Source organism: Typopeltis vanoorti, chromosome 4 (assembly GCF_054136105.1).
Source record: "Typopeltis vanoorti isolate ZY-2024b chromosome 4, IOZ_Tvanoo_1.0, whole genome shotgun sequence".
In the NCBI taxonomy this organism is placed as follows: Eukaryota; Metazoa; Arthropoda; class Arachnida; order Uropygi; family Thelyphonidae; genus Typopeltis; species Typopeltis vanoorti.
The window spans coordinates 74330962-74350471 of record NC_143552.1 but is presented as its reverse complement, the minus strand read 5'-3'; the positions used below and the strand labels follow the sequence as shown (position 1 = coordinate 74350471).

Below are 19510 nucleotides of genomic sequence, written 5' to 3'. Positions count from 1 at the left end.
CTAGTCCTAAATAATTCTCTACAAGAACCGTAGATCTAAATTAAGACATGCTGGTTGCTGTCATACCTGCTTCAATTTAGGTAATTAGAGTGATGCGTGACATTTGCAATCAGGAAAGTTTGTCAAAAAGTTTGAAATTTAACGACGAAGTCTTTCAAGTGAATATGAATAACAGTAAATGAAAACCTACTCGTAAATGCTAATTAGAAGCATGGTGAGAAGGAACGTGAAGAGAGAATATTCGCAAATTTCTCTGATTTGCTTATATAACATGCAAATCCAACACAACACAATATAATACTGAAGTCTTAAATAACGATATTAATATAAAAACCTTCACCTAAACTGGAATAGAATCAAAATTCTGGAACAAAACGGAATTAAATTAGCATTATGCTTTAGGAAATCCCTATGCCAAGTTTCGAAAATATTCATTAATAAAGTAAAGAGATCAAAATGGACTCAAACTGTATTCGTTAACCATACACTGCACTCATTCTGCTTATATCATCTCCGATGGCGATACACATGTACGCTTAATGAGACAATATTTAGGTTAAGCATACTAATTAAATTGAAGAATATGGGATTGGATTATAAACTGTTGGCATGGATAAGAGGATGACTGACTGACAGATATCAAAATGTTGTATACGGAAGAAGTGAGTCTGCAAGATTTAAGGTAACTAGTGGTGTCCCACTAGGATCAGTCCTTGGTTCACTGTTATTCAATCTGTACATTAATGATATTGGGAAGGATTTGACAGGTGACATACAGCTATTTGCTGATGGTGCAAGGAAAGGTAGGGTAATCAAGAATTCTGCTCATATGCAGCACTTGCAGAATGATTTGAATAGACTGGAATTGTGGGCATGGGAAAATGGGTGTCAGTTCAATGTCAGTAAATGTAAAGTCATACATTCTGGTGTGATTAGATATCCAATGTCGTATTATATTGGGGGAATATGCTAGAAGAAACTGATGAGGCTAGGATACTGGAGTTTTAGTAGACAGGAAGTTGAAGTTGGAAGGGCAACAAAACTGTAAATACAACTCAAAAGATGCTGAAAACGTTCCCATGTAAAGATAAGTATGTCATTTTGCCTCTTTACAAGGCCTTGATACGACCCCACTGGCACTATTGTGCGCAGGTCTGGTCTCCTATTTGACCGTGGTGATTCTGATACAGTGGACAAAGTTTAAATGTGAGTGTCAGAAAACGATCTCAGGATTGTGGAATACTGATTATTAAGACAAATTGAGAATTTGTAAGCTGCAGACACTGGCAAATAGGAGAAAGAGGAATGATATGATTGAGACTTACAAACTTCTGAAAGAGTGATAGAATTTCAGTAGATGGAATTTTTCATTTAATGGAGGATGGGGAAAGGACGCCAGGGCATTCATGAAAGTTGATAATGTCAAGAATGGAATTAGAGCTAGATATTTTTTTTCTCATAAAGTAGTATGTAATTGGAATGGATTTCGTTGGATGTTGTGTGTACAATTAGCGTCAATGAATTCAAGAACAGGTATGACAACTGGTGCAAATAGTATGGCCTCCCTCAATGACTTCCTGACTCACTGGAGGTCACTCTTAATAATAATAATAATAATAATAATAATAATAATAATAATAATAATTGCAATCCCTAGAAAACTATAAATAGCGAAATAAGTTAAAAACAAGAAAACAGCAGTGAAATTTACAAATACTCAAGTATCATCAAACGTAAATATAAATGACTCCTTGTAAGTTTACCAGCCCATTGTTTTTAATGTAGCTTTTTGAAGCATATACTATAATTTCTTTTTGGTGCATAGTATGAATTCTTGGATAAAAATAAGTGCTTTTTAATACGTAAAGTATAAATATTTCGGTATTTTGATGCAAAAAGTATGTCATTCATTGTAAGTTGATTTCATGCGAAAAAGCATAAATGCTCAGTTATGAGAAAATTAATTTCTATATCTACTGCATTCTGCATTTTAAATAAAACTAACTGCCTAAGACAAATAAAAAATCTTGCAAAAAATTACTTTTCATTAGTACAAATTTCCAAATTTCCACAAAAATTAAAATAAAAAAGAAGCTCCAAGCATCCAATGTAATGGAAAAAAAATCTGCATTGATGTATTTTGCGTGTAAACAGCCCAAAGTAAATCATCCAATCATCAAGTAGTAACTTGAAGCTCCTCTCATTCCATCACTTCCTAATCATGTCACTTCAATCGTTTGGTGTTCGATCTAGCGTTCGTTCGTTAAATCATTAAATAATGTCGGTGCCGTAATCAGCTTTGTCAACAATGAAAGCTTGGGACGAAGGCACTTTGGGGGTTAAGACGGAGATTGAACTCTGGATTGTCAGGGGAAAAGTTCGTTTCTCTAACAAATGACAGAGACACGGGTCGCGTTTTCTCGAGAACATTGCAGTTAACTATTTTATGAAGTCGCGATCTTTAAAGCACTAAAAAGATAATGTTTAGAACAAGGAAGATTGTTCACGTTAGACGGAAGTTTGTTTAGATACCGCAGTCATACTAATACAAAATTTAATGAATAGACGACGCCGTTATTTTTTTTTCTGCTCTCGAAATGCCAACATTAAATAGCCGTAAAGAAAAACAGATGTTGCTCTAAATTAAAAACAAAGAACTAACACACCGTTGTTATGAAGCCTTATTAAAAGTTTTTGTTTTCTTTTGTGCATAATCTACCAGGCCTTTGTCATCCATGATTAATTTCAGTCCATACAAGTTTTACAGTGCCTTTTAAGATATTCATATAAAAAGGGATATTAGAAAGAGCTTTTTATGTCTTGAACTGAGCACGTATAATTGCAAAGAAATTCTGTAATCGTGATTTCTTATCATGACTGCAGCTGTTTATTTAGATGACTTCCAATGTGCAGTGCATACACTAAGTAATTTTAGTATATGCTGTCAAGATTTGCTTCCGTACTCTAAGTAGATTTGTTATTTAGCTTATATCATGAAGAGATGAACATAGTTTACGTTATTTGTTATCCTATTCAAAAAAGTAAAAACGAAAAACGATTAAAATTATTTCTTACCTTTAAAATTATATTTCATCGTTTCTTATGCTGCTTGAATGATAAAAATATTTTTATCATCGTTAATAGTTACATTTATTTCTTATCCTTCCCCAAAAGGTATTTATTTAGCTGTTAAAATTATTTCTTTTCCTCTTTGAATAGTTAAAATTATTTCTTTTCCTCTTTGAATAGTTAAAATTATTTCTTTTCCTCTTTGAATAGTTAAAATTATTTCTTATTCCGATTGATCAGTTAACATTATTTCTCCGAACGCTTCTTGTCATGTTAAAATATTCCTGTGTTGTTAATGGAAGAAGAAGAGTTGCTTCTCCGGATAGCATCTGTGCACAGGGTAAAACTACCTTTAAATGCTGCAAGCTATGAGTAAAAAGACAAAGAAATTAACCCTTGGTCCAAAATTCTGCGAAATTTCCAGTACTTACTAAACGTTCTCTAAGGATAAATCATATCTAAATACATTTTATTAATAATAATTTGAATAATAACGTTACTAAAATAATTTATATAAATAATAAAATAAATTTTATCCTAACTTCTTAATTTAATGGACTAGATAGTCCAGTAAATTAAGAAGTGAATATTAAAATAAGCCCGTATAAGTGGTACATCGGCGAACAAAGAAGATTTGCTTAACATTTCCTTGTTCAGCAATTTCCGTGTTTGTACCTCTTTTCATGGTATTCTCCAATGAATAGCTGATTTATATATTTACAGTTTTACAAACAAACACACAGGCAGAACTTATGCGATGAAATTATCTGAATGCGGTGTCTAATGATATGTTTCTTGGTTTCTGTTGACGTGATGATGATATTGTTATGGGTTATATTAAGATCCATAAATTAGATGCAGTCCCAGAGTGGCTATCAGGACTGTTTACAGCCCACGTGATAAATGGAGTCAAATAAAGAGAGTTGGTTATTTTGTTATTACTGTTAATGGCGAGACACGCCTTAATGTGAGTCGAGAGAATACTTCCACAACTATGTCACATAAACGAGGGAGTTAGAAGATATTTAACGCGCAAATAGTTCTCTCTTCAGTGTTAGCGATCAATTTTTCAAGCTTTCGGGCTATATCTAAAATTGTATGTTGGGTATCCAGCACTCGTAATGGTTCGGCCGGTTTCAAGGAGAATTCTCAAATTATTTTCTAGTTAAACGTATTTGGATAATTTGGAGACCTGGAATTTTTCAAGTGGGGGATCATGAAATGGACATAAATAAATTAAGTGCACATTCCGTAGATATTTCTACGCTTCAAAAATGTCAATAATGTGAAAAATTATATCAAAATTTTATTAAAAGCATTTATCGCTAATCAGGGATAGCACATAAATCTTGGTAAACATTGTTTTTATATTAGTCGAAAATTTTCGCTTTACCATAGAGGAGATCAAATTCAGGAATTCAGAATCATGAAGATCATGCTCTTATTTTATATGCCTGCCTACTTTCAGACAAAAATATCAAATACATTATTCAGCAGTATTAGTGATGTTGGCAATACAGTACGGGTTAGTACATAAATACCAATGTTAGTGCATAAATACATAAATAAAATGTTACTTAGAATAACGTTTTTGGTTCAAGTTTCAGAAACTACTGAATACAAGCAGAATACAGGATCCCAACGATATCGAAAAAATTGCTATTTAATTTTTTCAAGAAGACGTTCACGCAACATAATTCAGAACAGTTATTAAAAATGCATGCATTTTGAGTGGAGTTATATTTTAAAAGTTTCCAATATTTCTTGAGAACTTTTAAATAAAAAATAGGTGATGGAATCGTATGAGAACAATATGAGTAAATTACTGCTTAAAATACTGTGAGCATTACATAGCTGGAATATTTGATCTATGAAATATCTGGAATACTTATCTGCAAAATAGCTTGGGCATTTTAACACTGACCTGGGTTTTCTATATTATCAATCGCTATTCTTTAACAGGCTGTTGATTATAATCATCTACACAAGCAATGCATTGTTTGTACATGAAATGTATAAGAGAATTCATATTCTGTTTTCTAGTCAACATTTATAGTTGGTATAGTTCTTTAGCGAAGCATGTATTACTCATACAAAAGAAGTTAGCTTCTTTTATTCAAGAATTTGTCATCATCGGAACTTTATGGCTGCAAAAGTAATTGTTTAATTTGTTCAATCGCATTCAACTAATATTTATAAAATGATGTATTATGCATTTAGCACAATGCATCATTTTACGAGCTATAAACAGTGAAAAGAAATCGTTAGCCTTACTCTTTGCACTTATATCTTTGACCTTCTCCGTGGCTCACTTTGTAATCGACTTGTATTACTAATACTCTTCAACATTATTTTGTAGCGATAATAGTGTTTTAAGTAGATATATTATTATTCACAATTATTATTTGTTATAAATAATCGAACATATTTAGCATGTGCTAAAAGAAAAGCCCTTCCAATTTTTGCAAGGTGAAAATTTAGGTGGAAAGTTGAAGTGCTGCATAACACGCGTTGTAGAAAATGTATTTATTTATATTTATTTTAAAAATTACATTTATCCTGAATCGCATGAATGTGCTTCAAAATATCTCAGTCCATGTTTTTCCTTTTCTCTTGAAGGAAAAAAAAATCCGTTTTTTGACATTTTCAATAGAAAATGAGTTAATTGATCTCAGAAATGTGAGATCGTTTTCTCATGTTCCAAGTTTCGATACTTATGAAGACAAATTTAGCAGCTTGCCTACAGCTTTTAGCATGTTTATTTTTAATTCTTTACTTATTGACTCTGCTGTCTAAAGAATAAAAACGAATTAACATATGTTTTCTATAAAACTACACATTTCAGTATGCTTTTCACAGAGTACACATAAATGATGCGTTGGCATTGATGTACTCTTCGTGCGTCTATCTCATCATGCAAAATAGTGTTTTGCTTCCGAAATTGAGAATGGGCACTGTCAATGCAACACTCTAACTTAAAAAGGTTAATTTAGAAATCTTGTAAACTAAATCACCTCAAAATGTGTTTCCGCTCCAACAGAATTCTACGCTATAAATATAGCGGTTAATTTGTTATGGAGGCAGGTTTCCGTGACAAACTAAGAGATGTTTATATTTGATGCAGTACATTACATCATCCTGTCTCTAATAGGGAAGAAAGGTAGTTTTTTTATCAAGTACCATGTAATGGTTAATTGGAGGGGACACTCTTATTACATTAGCTGAACATTCTTGTCACTTACGTTATGATGCGTTTTGAGCCAAATTCAATTAGGGGAAGATATTCTGCCATTGTTAGCTGTCTCCTTGTACCTCCTTCACACCATATTAAACAGAAATTGAATAACCACGAAAAAACTTTCGCTGACGACATGGGCAATAAGTGCTCCAATTAAGATCATTGTAGGTCCTAGCAAAGTAATTTACAACTTTTATAAAAGACAGAGTAAGTTATCTAGCTGAATGCAACAAAACTAGACAGAAATTGTAAATGATAGACAACAGGTAGTGCTAAAGGATCAATCACTCTGTGAAGCATTGTTTAGTTTGTCCATTGTTAGATCACTTTTGTGTGTTGGAGCGTCCTGGTAATTAAAATGAAATGCATGAAATGCAGTAGAGTGTGCGCAATGAGATTATGGTTAGTGCGAGTATGTGTTGTATAGATTTGTTCCTACGTAAAATGCATTTATGTGAAATATTCCCTTCTTCCTATTGTGTTATAACACTTCTACGTATACCTATTTACCGTGGTATGCTATTTCCGTCTAGTTAAAATGATGATGAAATGATGATAGTAGCAATGAAATCCTGGATATTTTTGCGCATTATCCGTTTCGTACTTTGAAGACATAGACATCGTGTAGCTACTAAGATGAGTAATACTATTTTAAATGTGATAAATATTGAAATATCATTTAAAATTTCAGAATAAGGTAGAAATAGAAATACACACTACCAAATTCATATAAATATTTTTAGACAATAATTTTAGATTAAATAGGCTAAACGTAATGGTCGATAAGTGCCTTAAATATTTCGTTTGATGCGAAATAAAGCAACTCTCTCTCTCTCCCATGCACGCACGCACGCACATACACAAACAACAACAACAACAACGACGACAACAACAATAATAATAGTAATAATAATAATAAATTCTGAATTTTTAACAATTTATTACCTCTCAAATAAATTACATGCATATTCCATAAAATTTAGGCAACAATACTATAATTTCTCCCATGCGATTAGTTCAGACTCCAGTTAATATCATTTTAATTTGCACAACGTGCAACTCATATAAAATAATAACAATAAACAGTAATCGTTTGCAGTTAGAGTTTACAGTTAAACAAGGTAGGTCATATATATTTCATTTTACATTTTGTAAATTTGACGACGTGTTACCATACAGATTATTTACATTTATATAATTCACATGTTATGTTTTCTGTTTAGTACCAAACTACAGTACAAAATACATTTCAGATAAACATGCCTACGTCAGCAATAGCAGCAGCAGCAGCAGCAGCAGTAGTAGTAGTAGTGATAATAATGATTTATTATTATTATTATTATTATTATTAAGTAAATTGACATGTAGTGATAAATTTACTTTTTAATAAAATGTAAATCATAAATGTAATTAAAATAATACTTATATATGTGGGCTATTGTTAGGTAAAGGGATGATGTTCTATCAATTATATCAGTAATGTAATGTGATCTGGATGTTAATTATGATAACAGGATTATAATGTGGAGTTATAATCCCAGCGTCTTCGGAGCTAGATTAAACTTTTCTGAAGACGGTGGATTATTGTTTATTTACTGTTTGTGTTTTGGTATACATGTGCATGTGCTTAGTCTCCTAGATAGCTGATCTGTGCCCAATGGGTTTTATGGGTGTGTTGTTCTAATTGTGTTGGTACAACTTTCATGGTTCTTATTTTATTGATCAATAACTGGTAAGGTGTTTTAAGTCGTGTGAAATATTGTTCAGCAGAGTAGGTATCAGATGCACTCTCAGAGTTGCATCGTATGTATTATTGAAGTACCTAGCAATGTAGTAGTAGTAGGTAGCGTTAGGCGTAACTTGTCTCTATATTTATGGTAATGCCTATTGAATTAATTGTTTAATATGATTACGTAGTGTCTAGTCAAGTTTGATATGCTTAAAATTTTAAGTGAAGCCCTTAAAGAGTTTCCAGCGTTTCATGTATGTTTGCTCTCCTAAGCACTGCCGAAATGATTCCTTTGTGCAACGATTCTAATTTGGACAGGTGACTGTTTGCGGTGTTATGCCGTATCAGTTTTGTTTCACATATGCTATGCTAAATAAAATTTCTTAGTGTTGATTAAGAGTGGAAAATAATAATAATAATAATAATAATAATAATAATAATAATGTTGTTCTTTATAATTTTATTGATCTCGAAATATATACCTATGAACATTTTCAGTAACATTCCTACGTGTCCTTTTACAGTTTAGCTCTGAGGGCCATAGTGGTCTGTTTTCTATAGTAATTATATTTTAAAAAATAACTGCCTTTTTACGAATATGAGCTGTGATTTACTTAGTTAGCAATTAAGGAAATTAATCAAGATATCTTAAAATATGTTAATCAAAGAAAAAGGTTTTATTACCATAAAAAGATAATTCTTTTTTTAGTTGGTAAAACTTATTCCCTTAATATTCTATTAGGAGAAACGACTTATGCAATCTAATTAGAATACTACTTATAATTCCAGTACTGATCACCTTGAAAATTAGAACATAGTACTAGAAAGCAACAAAGTATAACATGGTAAATATTTCAAGTTGCATTATGTTAATAGCAAAGTATAATCTGAAGATAAAACAATATAGAATATATATTTATATATTACATATTTTTAATATTTAGTGTGCGTGAGTGTGAAAATTATAAGATAAAGTAAAGGAACGAAAATGTTAAATTTATTCAGTTTGTTAAAATAATGACAATAATATTAGTAATGCAAAGTGAAGAGATGATGAGCAAGGTAATCCCATTGACTGCGATGAGAGAGTTAGCTTTTTTCATCTTTTTTATATTATTTCTGTTTTGTTTGTTGTTTTGTTTTGCTGCACTAGGCCCGTTGATATTCCACAGCTGTTTTAGTTTTAGATTGTATGGTAGTTTGTTAAGAAGTGAATGGAGGGGAGTTATTTTCTCATAGCTTCATTGTATCCAGATGTGTAAAAGTTGTGGTCGGTCGTATTGTGAGATACGTATCTGTGTTATTATGGTGAGCGTTACTGAAATAATTTCTTAGTAATAGTACATAGTGTCTTAAAGTTTTTATGCTCACGATTTTCTGTTGCATCATATGGGGTTCAATTATGAGTCTCCAAACTACCGTTGAAATTATTCTTCGGTGTATTTTTTCTAAATTGTTTGCATAGACTGTTTATTATACCTGAGTATGGTTTAACAAATTCTGTGATATATGAGATGTTTTTATTTATTTATTTTTATTTATTTTTAACGGTGTATTTTGCATTACTGGAGTGGAATTTGGCATTTAGGCATTGCATGTTTTTTCCATTTATGGTGGCTAAAAATCTCGGTCAAGTTAAAGACAGCTATTTGTCGATTGCTACAGGAATTATTTCGGAACAGGGATTGTGTTATTGCAATAATAAAATAATATGTGGTTTTAATCAAACCAAAGAATATTTCTTCTGATGTGTGTGTCCAATATTTTTCTAATTCACAACAGCGTCGTTAATTGCTGCCATAATTCAGCGAGATGTGAATTCTTGGAAGACAATGCCTGTTTGAGTACATATGGATGTACCGGTCATATCTTATATAAAGTAAAACATTTCAGTTATGAAAATCATTTATCACAAAAGGTTTTAATAAAATGTAGCAATAAGTATTGTAGCATTCCTTGTAATAAAACAAAGCAAGGTAATATACGCATCGATATAATCACAAATAGTCTATATCTCTTTTTAAGGCAAATGGTTCTTTAGCTTGCTATACACTATCCATGGAAACTGGAAGAAGAACCTACAGATTTTAAAAGATGTATTACCATGGAATAATGCATCAATAAGGAATCTATCCGTTAGTGATATTTTTAAAATAATGAAATACCAAAACCAACTGTATATATCTATATATCTATATATATATATATATACAGATCTTAGCATATCATGATTCCTCATTCCAATGAGGAATCTTGCTCTTTTTCGATCGGATGTATCAATATGGGTATGGTGGATGCTTGTAGAACACCTTATGCCTAAATGTATCGTGTCAAATGTAATTGGTTCATGTGTACCATACTAGGACAGATTTGATTGAATCGGAAGCTTTCGATGGAAACAAAGTTAAAGAAAAAAAAAGGGAAAGGCTTAAGAAATACAGAAATAAGAAAGTATATGCTTTGAAGAATAATGAGGGAAAAAATCACTGGATTGCTGTGCAAGTCCCATGAACATAAAGTAAAGGGATCATAAAACAAATCTACAAACTATTGAAACACATCGAGTGAAGGTGTTTGTATTTGAATTACTTACTGTGCTTAAATATTTTAAGATGATTTCAAGAAGTATATCGGTTTTTGGTATTTCAATAAAAATATTTGAAACACTGTGCAAGCTATACATTTTTGAGTAATAATGCAAAGTCTTACTATATCTTTTTCACTGTGACTCGCCACAAATATAAAAAGAAATGTACCTGGACTATTTACTATGCAATCTCTTAATGCAAAATGCATTAACATCAATGATAAAAAAAAAGATAGAAATACGTGTGCTTCTTGATCTACGATGTAAGATGCAGAGGAAGTACAAAAAATGGAAACAAATGATAAATGTAATTAGAAAATAAGTTTCTTTCACGAAGATAGTATTATATGCGCAATTTCAAGTTACTTTCTTGGTTCTTTTTGTTATGTTCGATGATATTTTAATTTTAATCAGCATCTACTCTAACAGTAATTCGAAGCAATGATTTATAAAAAGCAGATCTATTTTTCTAATTATAATTGTCGGCGAAATGCAAATGGCAATTATACATTCATCATTGTAAATAACATGAAAAAAAAGCTGTAAAAGTTTATAAAAATGTACTTGCTCTTTGGGATAAACAAGAGACCTGTTCTTCACTCCAGTTTTTAAGTTAACTGTCTTCAAAATATTGATTATAATAAATTCAAGGGATTGGGATGAAATGATTGCTATTTTAGACTCTACTATGCACCGAATTAAACATTTTGTCGCAGAAGAAATAATGAATATTTTATTCTATATTAGTTTTGCTTCACAGGCGAAAATGCCTTCTTTGAAAGTACCAAAAATTGCAATCACGTCCAGTCGAATCACTTTTTCTCGACACACCTAATAAGAATTCACTTTACTTAAGAAACGAATACAAATGCGAGAATGGACATTAAATTTTGAAGACATGTTAAGTATTTTATTTTTAATTTTTACTCACTTTCTTTATACTTTTCTTTCTTGCGTTTCTTTTTTTATATTAAGTGTATTGAATTGTACGATTCTGCTTATTGCAAGATGTAAACAAAACACTACAAGAACGTCAATTATGAAGTCGAAATCAAAAAATAAAAATAAATTCGGTTTGCAAAATTTTACGTTAAATAAAATTAATTGGGATAGCATTTGTTATTGTAGCTGTTTCAAATGTTTTCAAATCATTTCAGGAATTCCAAAAAGTTTTTAACATTTGAATTAAAGAATTTTAACTAAAGAATTAACTTTTTATCAAAATGGTTTTCTGGCGTATTCACATCTGATGATTCATGCAAATTCATCTTACAGATATATCTTACAAAAACCTTTAAAGATTTTTATTTATTTATTTTTATTTTGTTCACGCTTGTTTGAAAACCTGTGTAGAATATTCTTGGTGAAATACATAAGAGGTGGAATTGTTCCACATTTCCACCTCTTATGAAGGGGTTTGGGATGGCAGCTCCTCGCTTTTGAATTGATTTAGCAGAGAGTCAAGGAATTATTGATAGCAGTTCACATTAGCAATTGCCATTGACGTATTTATGTAAGATGCATGCTACTTTGAAAGTGGGTGGAGTGGAGTGGTGAAAGACGGGTTATTAAAATTTAATTGCACCTTCTTCTTCTTAGGGGCCTCACCTGGAATCCGAGAGCAATATTCTATAGTTCAACAGATTTGCCATTTGTATAACGCAGTAAGTGCAATGCGTTTGCACCTAGTGAGGTTTCATGTCAGGATAATGCCAAGAAGAGAAATTATCATCTCGTTTGGGGATTTCAGTGTTGTATAAAACAACGCTAGAGGAAGACTGTTATTTTCTATGGAAAACAAAGCAAAAGTTTATTTTGATAACATTGAAATTGACAAGGTTAGCTAAGTTCCATTTAAGCATAACTTAGAGATCAGAATTGAAGGCAGCGAAGATTGACGCTCTGTAGCTTGGTGATCTCTGAAGTGGAAGTTTGTAGAATGAACAGGAGGACTGCTATGTGCTGTCATCAGCACAACTGTGTGTTGAGTAGGCAAAATTTAAATAAGTAACTGAGATACAGAAGAAAGAGGGTGAGAGAACATATCCATATGGAACCTCAGCATTAAATGCATAACTATATGATAAGGAGTCATCATCATCGCACAGTAATGTGCGTTAGTCAAAAAAAAAAGCTGGCATCCGAATTGCAGAAGACATGGAGTAGACAAAATAATCAGAGCACACTAACCGGTCTTTGTGCCAGACTAAAACAAATTCTTTGGAGATATCCAGTGAAACTACTTCAGATTCGCCAACCTTTTCCATGACATTAGTCCATAGATGTGTGACAGATTTAAGCAGATCTCTGTTGATCAATAGCTGAGGAATCCATATTAGTTGACTTTTATTAGTTGGGTGCTTTCAAAATAACATAGGAGTTGGGTGCTCATGTTTCTCTCCATTACTTTGGAGAAGACTGAGGGAAGATAAAGATTGGGCAGTACCTTGTTGGTAGGGAGTTGTCGCCCATTTTGGGTATGCTTTGAACATAGACCCATTTCCAGGCTGTAGGGTAACTCCCAGCAGAATAAGAGAGCAAATCTGAACATTCTTCCGATTGTCCAAACTTTTAGGACAATCGGAAGAATGCCATCGGAAACAAAAGATATTTTAGTGTCTAATTAGGATAAGATGCTACAGATCTCTTTCTGGTGAAAGGGCAGGAGGCATCTAGTGTTCAGCATTTGGGATAGCCGAGGTCATTTTCAAGATCAGCAATGCACGTATTTGAGGGAAAATATGAAGCCAGGAGATTGAGTGTGATTACACAATCGAGGCCATCTGAATGAAACGGGGATAGGAGAAGCGTTGGATAGAAGTTAAGACCAATTATTCGCCAATGGATTGACTGCTATTTGGACAGATGCAAGTTTCCTACTGTTGGTTGTCTCGATTTCGGTTTTAGAATGCCTTGATTAGTATTCTTTCAGTTGTTTCTAGTTTTGGTATATGTATTAAAGGAAGATGGAACTCTTGATGAATCCAGTTGCGATATTTTCAATTTTTCACTTATAGAGATTTGGCATGCTTTTTAAGAACCAATGCTTAGATGAGAAACGACAAATTCAAGCAGAGTAGGAAAATATATGTTTCCCTACTAGTAAGGATTGCTTTTATGATACGTTCAGTGTATATGTTGGGCTGAAAGCCAAAGACAATAGTTCAGCAAGGATATATCACATAGAGGTTACGAAAATCATCCCACTTAGCATTGTTGTAATGCAAGTCAACCATTGATTGAAAGCAGCTCTGAAAGTGAGTAGGCCTGAATTACCTAGAAGACCAACATTCACGATACTCAGAAGGGTCACCAGTGAGAAAAACATCCATGGTGTTAGGGAAGTGGTCGTAGGTCGTAGTTAACAGGCGTTCTGGTAGACATGTGAACAATTTGTGTAAGGTCATTACTGATATAAAATGTCTCAACTTCTCTTTGCAAAGCTTATTTATAGTGATTTATAACTGATTAAACCTATCTATTTATTACATTTCTCTTGTGAAAACGCCATAATAATGTACCATATCATTTTCGACAATCCAAAGATAGGATTATCATAGTAGCGATAATTTCATCAGTGCACAGATAAAATGGCAACCAAGAATTTGTCTTCGGAGACTGTAAAACCAAGTGTTGAAATGGTACCGAAATTTAAAAAATAGATGAAAATTTATAATTGAGAAGAGTAAATATGTATCCTATTCCGTCCTCGATTAAGACGACCACGAAGGCAATACGACATAGCAGGAATAATAAAAATATGTTTGTATCGATTGCCTAGTATAATCCGATGGATGTTTCTGGTAAACTGTATGCTGTTCTTTATGCTATAGAATCTAGACCATTTAATTAAGAGTAAGTTATCCTGTATCATATGGAGGTATAAAATTTTCCTCCAGGAAAGTGATTATTTTTCTTTTGCATAAGCGGATAAACTGCCCTGTTAATGCATGAAAGTGGTGAATATAAAACACTGGCAATGATTCGGTTACTTCGTTAAACGCTAGAAATAATTCCCTCTGTGATGAGTATCACTGACAACGTCCTAATAGGACGGTGGAATAGAAGATATCTGTAGATGTTTTGATGTTTTTAGTAGTAAAATGCACAATTCCAGGAGAAAAACATGCGTTCTGTGTATCTCACATCGGACAGTTCGCTTTCAGTTGAAAGTGGTTTGAAAGGCCAAATATCCAACCTATTGTTTTACAGTAGATTGGACACGGGTCTTTCCAATCGAATCTCAAATTCCATTTCTCATTACTGCATTGCAAAGTAGATTTTAGTTCGAAAAAAATTTGGAAAGAAATTCCTCTGACTAACATTTCTGTTTAAAGCAAATCTGTATCAGAGTACTGCATTTCATTAATCACTGCTCAAACAGCATTTGCTATCGGTCCAAAATAGCAAATAAAGATCACCATTACTGATAGTCTTATCGGATTGCATTTCATAATTCTCATAGTAACAGGTGCCAGATATTCGTCTTGACTATCGTTTTCTATCCATAAGTAAATTTCTAGCAATGAAGATATTTTAATTCAAGGAGCTTCCATACTGCATATTTTCACAACTTATTTTTGAATTATTGTTTTCCTGTCCGTTGCATACACAAACCAGTCCAACTGAATTTCCACGAAGTTTTCAAGTTCTACAAAGATATTTGTTAGTGTTCGGGAACGATACTTGCATTCATTTTGAAATTCAAATAATATATTATTGGTATATATCCACGAGTATTTATATGCAAATGAATGTCTACTCTCTACGTTGGGTTAATGTGCGAATGTTGTAGATTGTGCATGAAAACTAAATTCATTCTGAACATCTGATTAATGACATCTTTGAGCTTCTAAATGGATAATGCGTAAGAACATGTCAGATTTATATTTCAGTTCACTAAATATAAATCTAAATATAAACATAAAACCTAATTGAGAAGTATCAAAACATAAATGGAATTCACCTTGAGATGCATCAAAAGACTGAGAGAGGAATGGAAACAAAAATTCAACTTTTTTTAAGATATTCTTATCAAAATAAGAATTCACCTTTCATTAAGAGATGAATCAAAATAAGAATTCAACTTTCTTTAAGAGATGAATCAAAATAAAAATGTAAACTACTTTAACATATATAAATGGAACCTACTTTAAGAAACAACAAATCTTAAAAGGAACCTAGAATTTAAAATTTAAATCTTAAATGGGATCCATATTGAGAATCATCAAAACAAATATGGAGCCGATCTTGAACGTTTAAAAGCATAAATGTACAGTATTTAACATTGAAAAAACATCACAAAATGTGTAACCTATGACTATTTGAGAAGCATAAATTCTTAAAAGGAAATTACACTGAGAAGCATTAAATACAGTTTATGAAAGAGCACTCACCATAAGAAGCATCAAAACATAGATAAAACCTACACTAAGATCAACATGGCAATCAATTACATATTATTATTATTATTATTATTATTATTATTATTATTATTATTATTATTATTATTATTATTATTATTATCAAAAATACACAAATTTTATGCAATTACCAAAGGAACTAGGGAGGAACATCTTATTCGATTCAATGTAGCATTGTATCAAAACATACAATCGCTGAAATCATTAAAGTGAGAGTTTGGTGAGTATGTTCCTTTCTCATCTCCTAGCAAACAGCTCGTTGAGAGAAACGCCTTCCCAGTTTTTATTATTAAAGCTTTAATATTTCCTGTAGCGTTGGAAATATTACATGTAGCTGTGATGCGTGTATGAAAATATATCTCCTCAGATATATTTAAAAGTTCGGCAAATATAAGGAAACTACAAACGAGTGTTCCACAAAAATCAATAGAATTTTAATACTATCGTATTCTGTCGTTCACTTTATTCCTTTATGACTTTTTACATAAGTAACTCTTTCAATACTGTTTTTATCAAGCTAAAACAACCAAAAGAAAGCCTTAATCGCCATGGAATGAGCTATGATAGGGTCTCTTGAGAGGCCGCACTTGATGGAATCAATGAAGAACCAAGAGAAGGGGATGGCAATTATGTTTGGTTGTATTTGAAAACCGAGCTTCCTAGCTCGTTATGTCAGGTACCCACTGCAGTGATAATGTCGTTTGGTAATTCTTTATTTTACACTTGTCTTTTGCGTCATCACTTTTAGAACACTTTGGGGTTGGGAGTTGGGGGGGAAGAGGGAGATCTTTGAACGAAAGTAAAGCCTTTACACTAAATTGCATCGCTAAAGGCAAAAATGGCAGAAAGAAAAAGGAGTGAGAGAAGGAGCTTTCTTTTCACAATACATCATTAGTTAGAAAGGCTCTATAGAAAATCCACTGCTCGCATGTAACGGGGGAAAAAAAGGGTATAATACTAATGACTGAAGGATGGCGATTGTCACCTACGTTCAGCTTCTCTTGTTTAGAAGTAACCTGAGGCTTGTTATATAGTCTTTTTTGTGTTCATCTTCTTAGTAACCAGTTTCAGGGAGGATGAACAGTAAAGAAACGAAGGATTGTGACACATGCCAGAAGTAAAAAAAAAAAAAATGAAATGAAAAAAGAAAACTATACACTCAGAGAATAAGCTACGAAGGGCTGCTATGGCACTGATCTTTCGATTCATATCAACTCGTGTTACAATAGGACAGCTTACTTATTTATTTTATATATTTCACCTGAATTATCAGATTCTGTTTTTTAATGAACGTATGTAAGTATTGGTTTTAGGATGTGCATTCCACGGAATGTTCATTTAGGTAATGGACAGTGGATATCGTTTCAGAGTATCATTATTTCGAAGAGCTACATTTGAATTTAATTTTTACAATAAATATTGATAACATAGGAAGAAATAACATGATATGATAAGAAATAAAAAATATCTATGGAACTTTTACGGAAGTTATGTTCAGTATTGCCAATAGAGAAAGCAAACTTCGTGCACATGTTACATCGTGTATATAACATGAACGCTTTAATTGGTTTTATTAATAAAACAATGAAATAAAACATTATAACAGTATAATATTAGATGAATTCAACCATGGTTTAATACACAATCTTTACTCTATTTGAATTATTGTTATTCTTCGTAGGATACTATTCCCCATTTCAAAAATAAGCAGCAAACTTTCATTACGAACTATATAACAAAACAACTGCACTAATATCTTTGTTAATGAAACCACATTTACTACAAGCGTTATTATCATAAATAACGAAATAGCGTTTAGAAAAGGTGATGTTTTAATGGCGCACTCCAAGAAAATACAAACATTTATTTTGAAGGTTTTTTTCCAGTAATGTAGACTGAAGAACTATTGGTTCACCAGTCTATATTACTGGTAAGACGCAGATATCATAGATAGGAGATCAAAGGATCACCAAAAACGTAATACTTTTTATGTAATAAATTGAAAAAAGAAATATGAAAATATGTGGTGAGGAATCTTTGTGCTAGTTTAGCCTTTGCATGCACTTGAACAATCGATCAAACGAACGAGTCAATTAACCAAATACAAAAAATACATGTAGTAATATGTTTATAAAGCTTGAAATTTTTGTGTTTTTACAATTAATTGCACCAAATCATCTGTGTAACACGACAATAATAATACAAGATTTGTATTAAAATTGCTATGTCAGTTATATTAATTTCCAATTGTAATCCCCCAAGATTGTCCATTAAATCCTCAATGTAATGGACAATTTAATGCTCTAATCGCTTTAGATTGGTGCTCTGAGCTGGCTTTGCTATTCCTTTAATCAAACTATATAGACACTGCTATGAGACAACGAGTGTTGTCACATAGCAGTGTCTATGTGACAACGAGTGTTGTCTTACTGGAATAGGTAGGGATTTCACTGTAGAGTTCCATAACTTCAAGAACTGCAGTTATTGAGAAATTAAAGGTACTCGTTCATGGAAATATCGATAAAAATCATCAGTATTCTAATTCAGTATCAGGATAAACGTCTAACCTTTCTCCCACAAATAAACCCCTGAAGCCAATACACGGCTACCACTATCATATTTTCTTTATTTAATTCTTCCTCAGATCTTTGTAGCTCAGTTAGTTTGGACTATGCCCTTTGTTTTGGAAAACGTGGGTTCAAATTCAATGTAAGACGCGAAGAATCTTTGTCAGAGGTTTCAATTTAAGGGAAATATTCGGTCTAATACGGAAGTGGAGGGTTTCTTTTTTCCTTCCGGCAACTCTGGCTCTTAAAAACAGGCAAACCGCCCGGGAGTAAACACGTAATATACATACAAATATATCACATAGTTATTAGGCTAACCATCCTATCCTGGAATAATGGTTAGGAGATCTAAGGGTGCTGGAAGGTTATGGGTGTTTACGAGCCTGTCAGATCCATAGGCAGAAGAAGAGGAGAAAGCAGAATCACGATTCATATTTCTTTTCGGGAAGAAATCTTTATGGTGAATAATGTAGACATCGATCAGATCTCTTGATCAAGTAGTCTGTTCCTGATGAAATCTCTCCTACTGTTCTAAATTATAAACTCGAAAATATTAAAACCTATCTATGTACTGCCTTTCAATCTTTTCTACTTTCTTGGCATTTGTCTTAGAGCATGGAAACACGCCTGTATTCAACCTAAGTATTCAGAAACAAATAATAAAACTTTCAAAAACCCTTCGCGTCAATTGCGCTTATTTCAGTTGTCTTCTCTCAAAACTCATTCCGAGGGTTATCAACGGCCAATTTCTTCGCTACCTGGAAACCCACTATACGAACTGGGATCACTAATATGGATTCTACTATTCTCGATCTATAGTGAATTCCCTCGTCATCACCGTAACCATGGACAGGTTTGGAGAAGCTCACGCGGTCAGTCTTCTGATCTCTTGAGCAT

General features: G+C 32.5%; 1 protein-coding gene across 1 annotated transcript in view; it reads left to right on the top strand.

Annotated features, from left to right (window-relative positions):
• LOC150107419 (gamma-aminobutyric acid receptor subunit beta-like) overlaps window positions 1-19510 on the top strand; it is a 415258-nt gene that overhangs the window by 171169 nt on the left and 224579 nt on the right. The window lies entirely within an intron of this gene.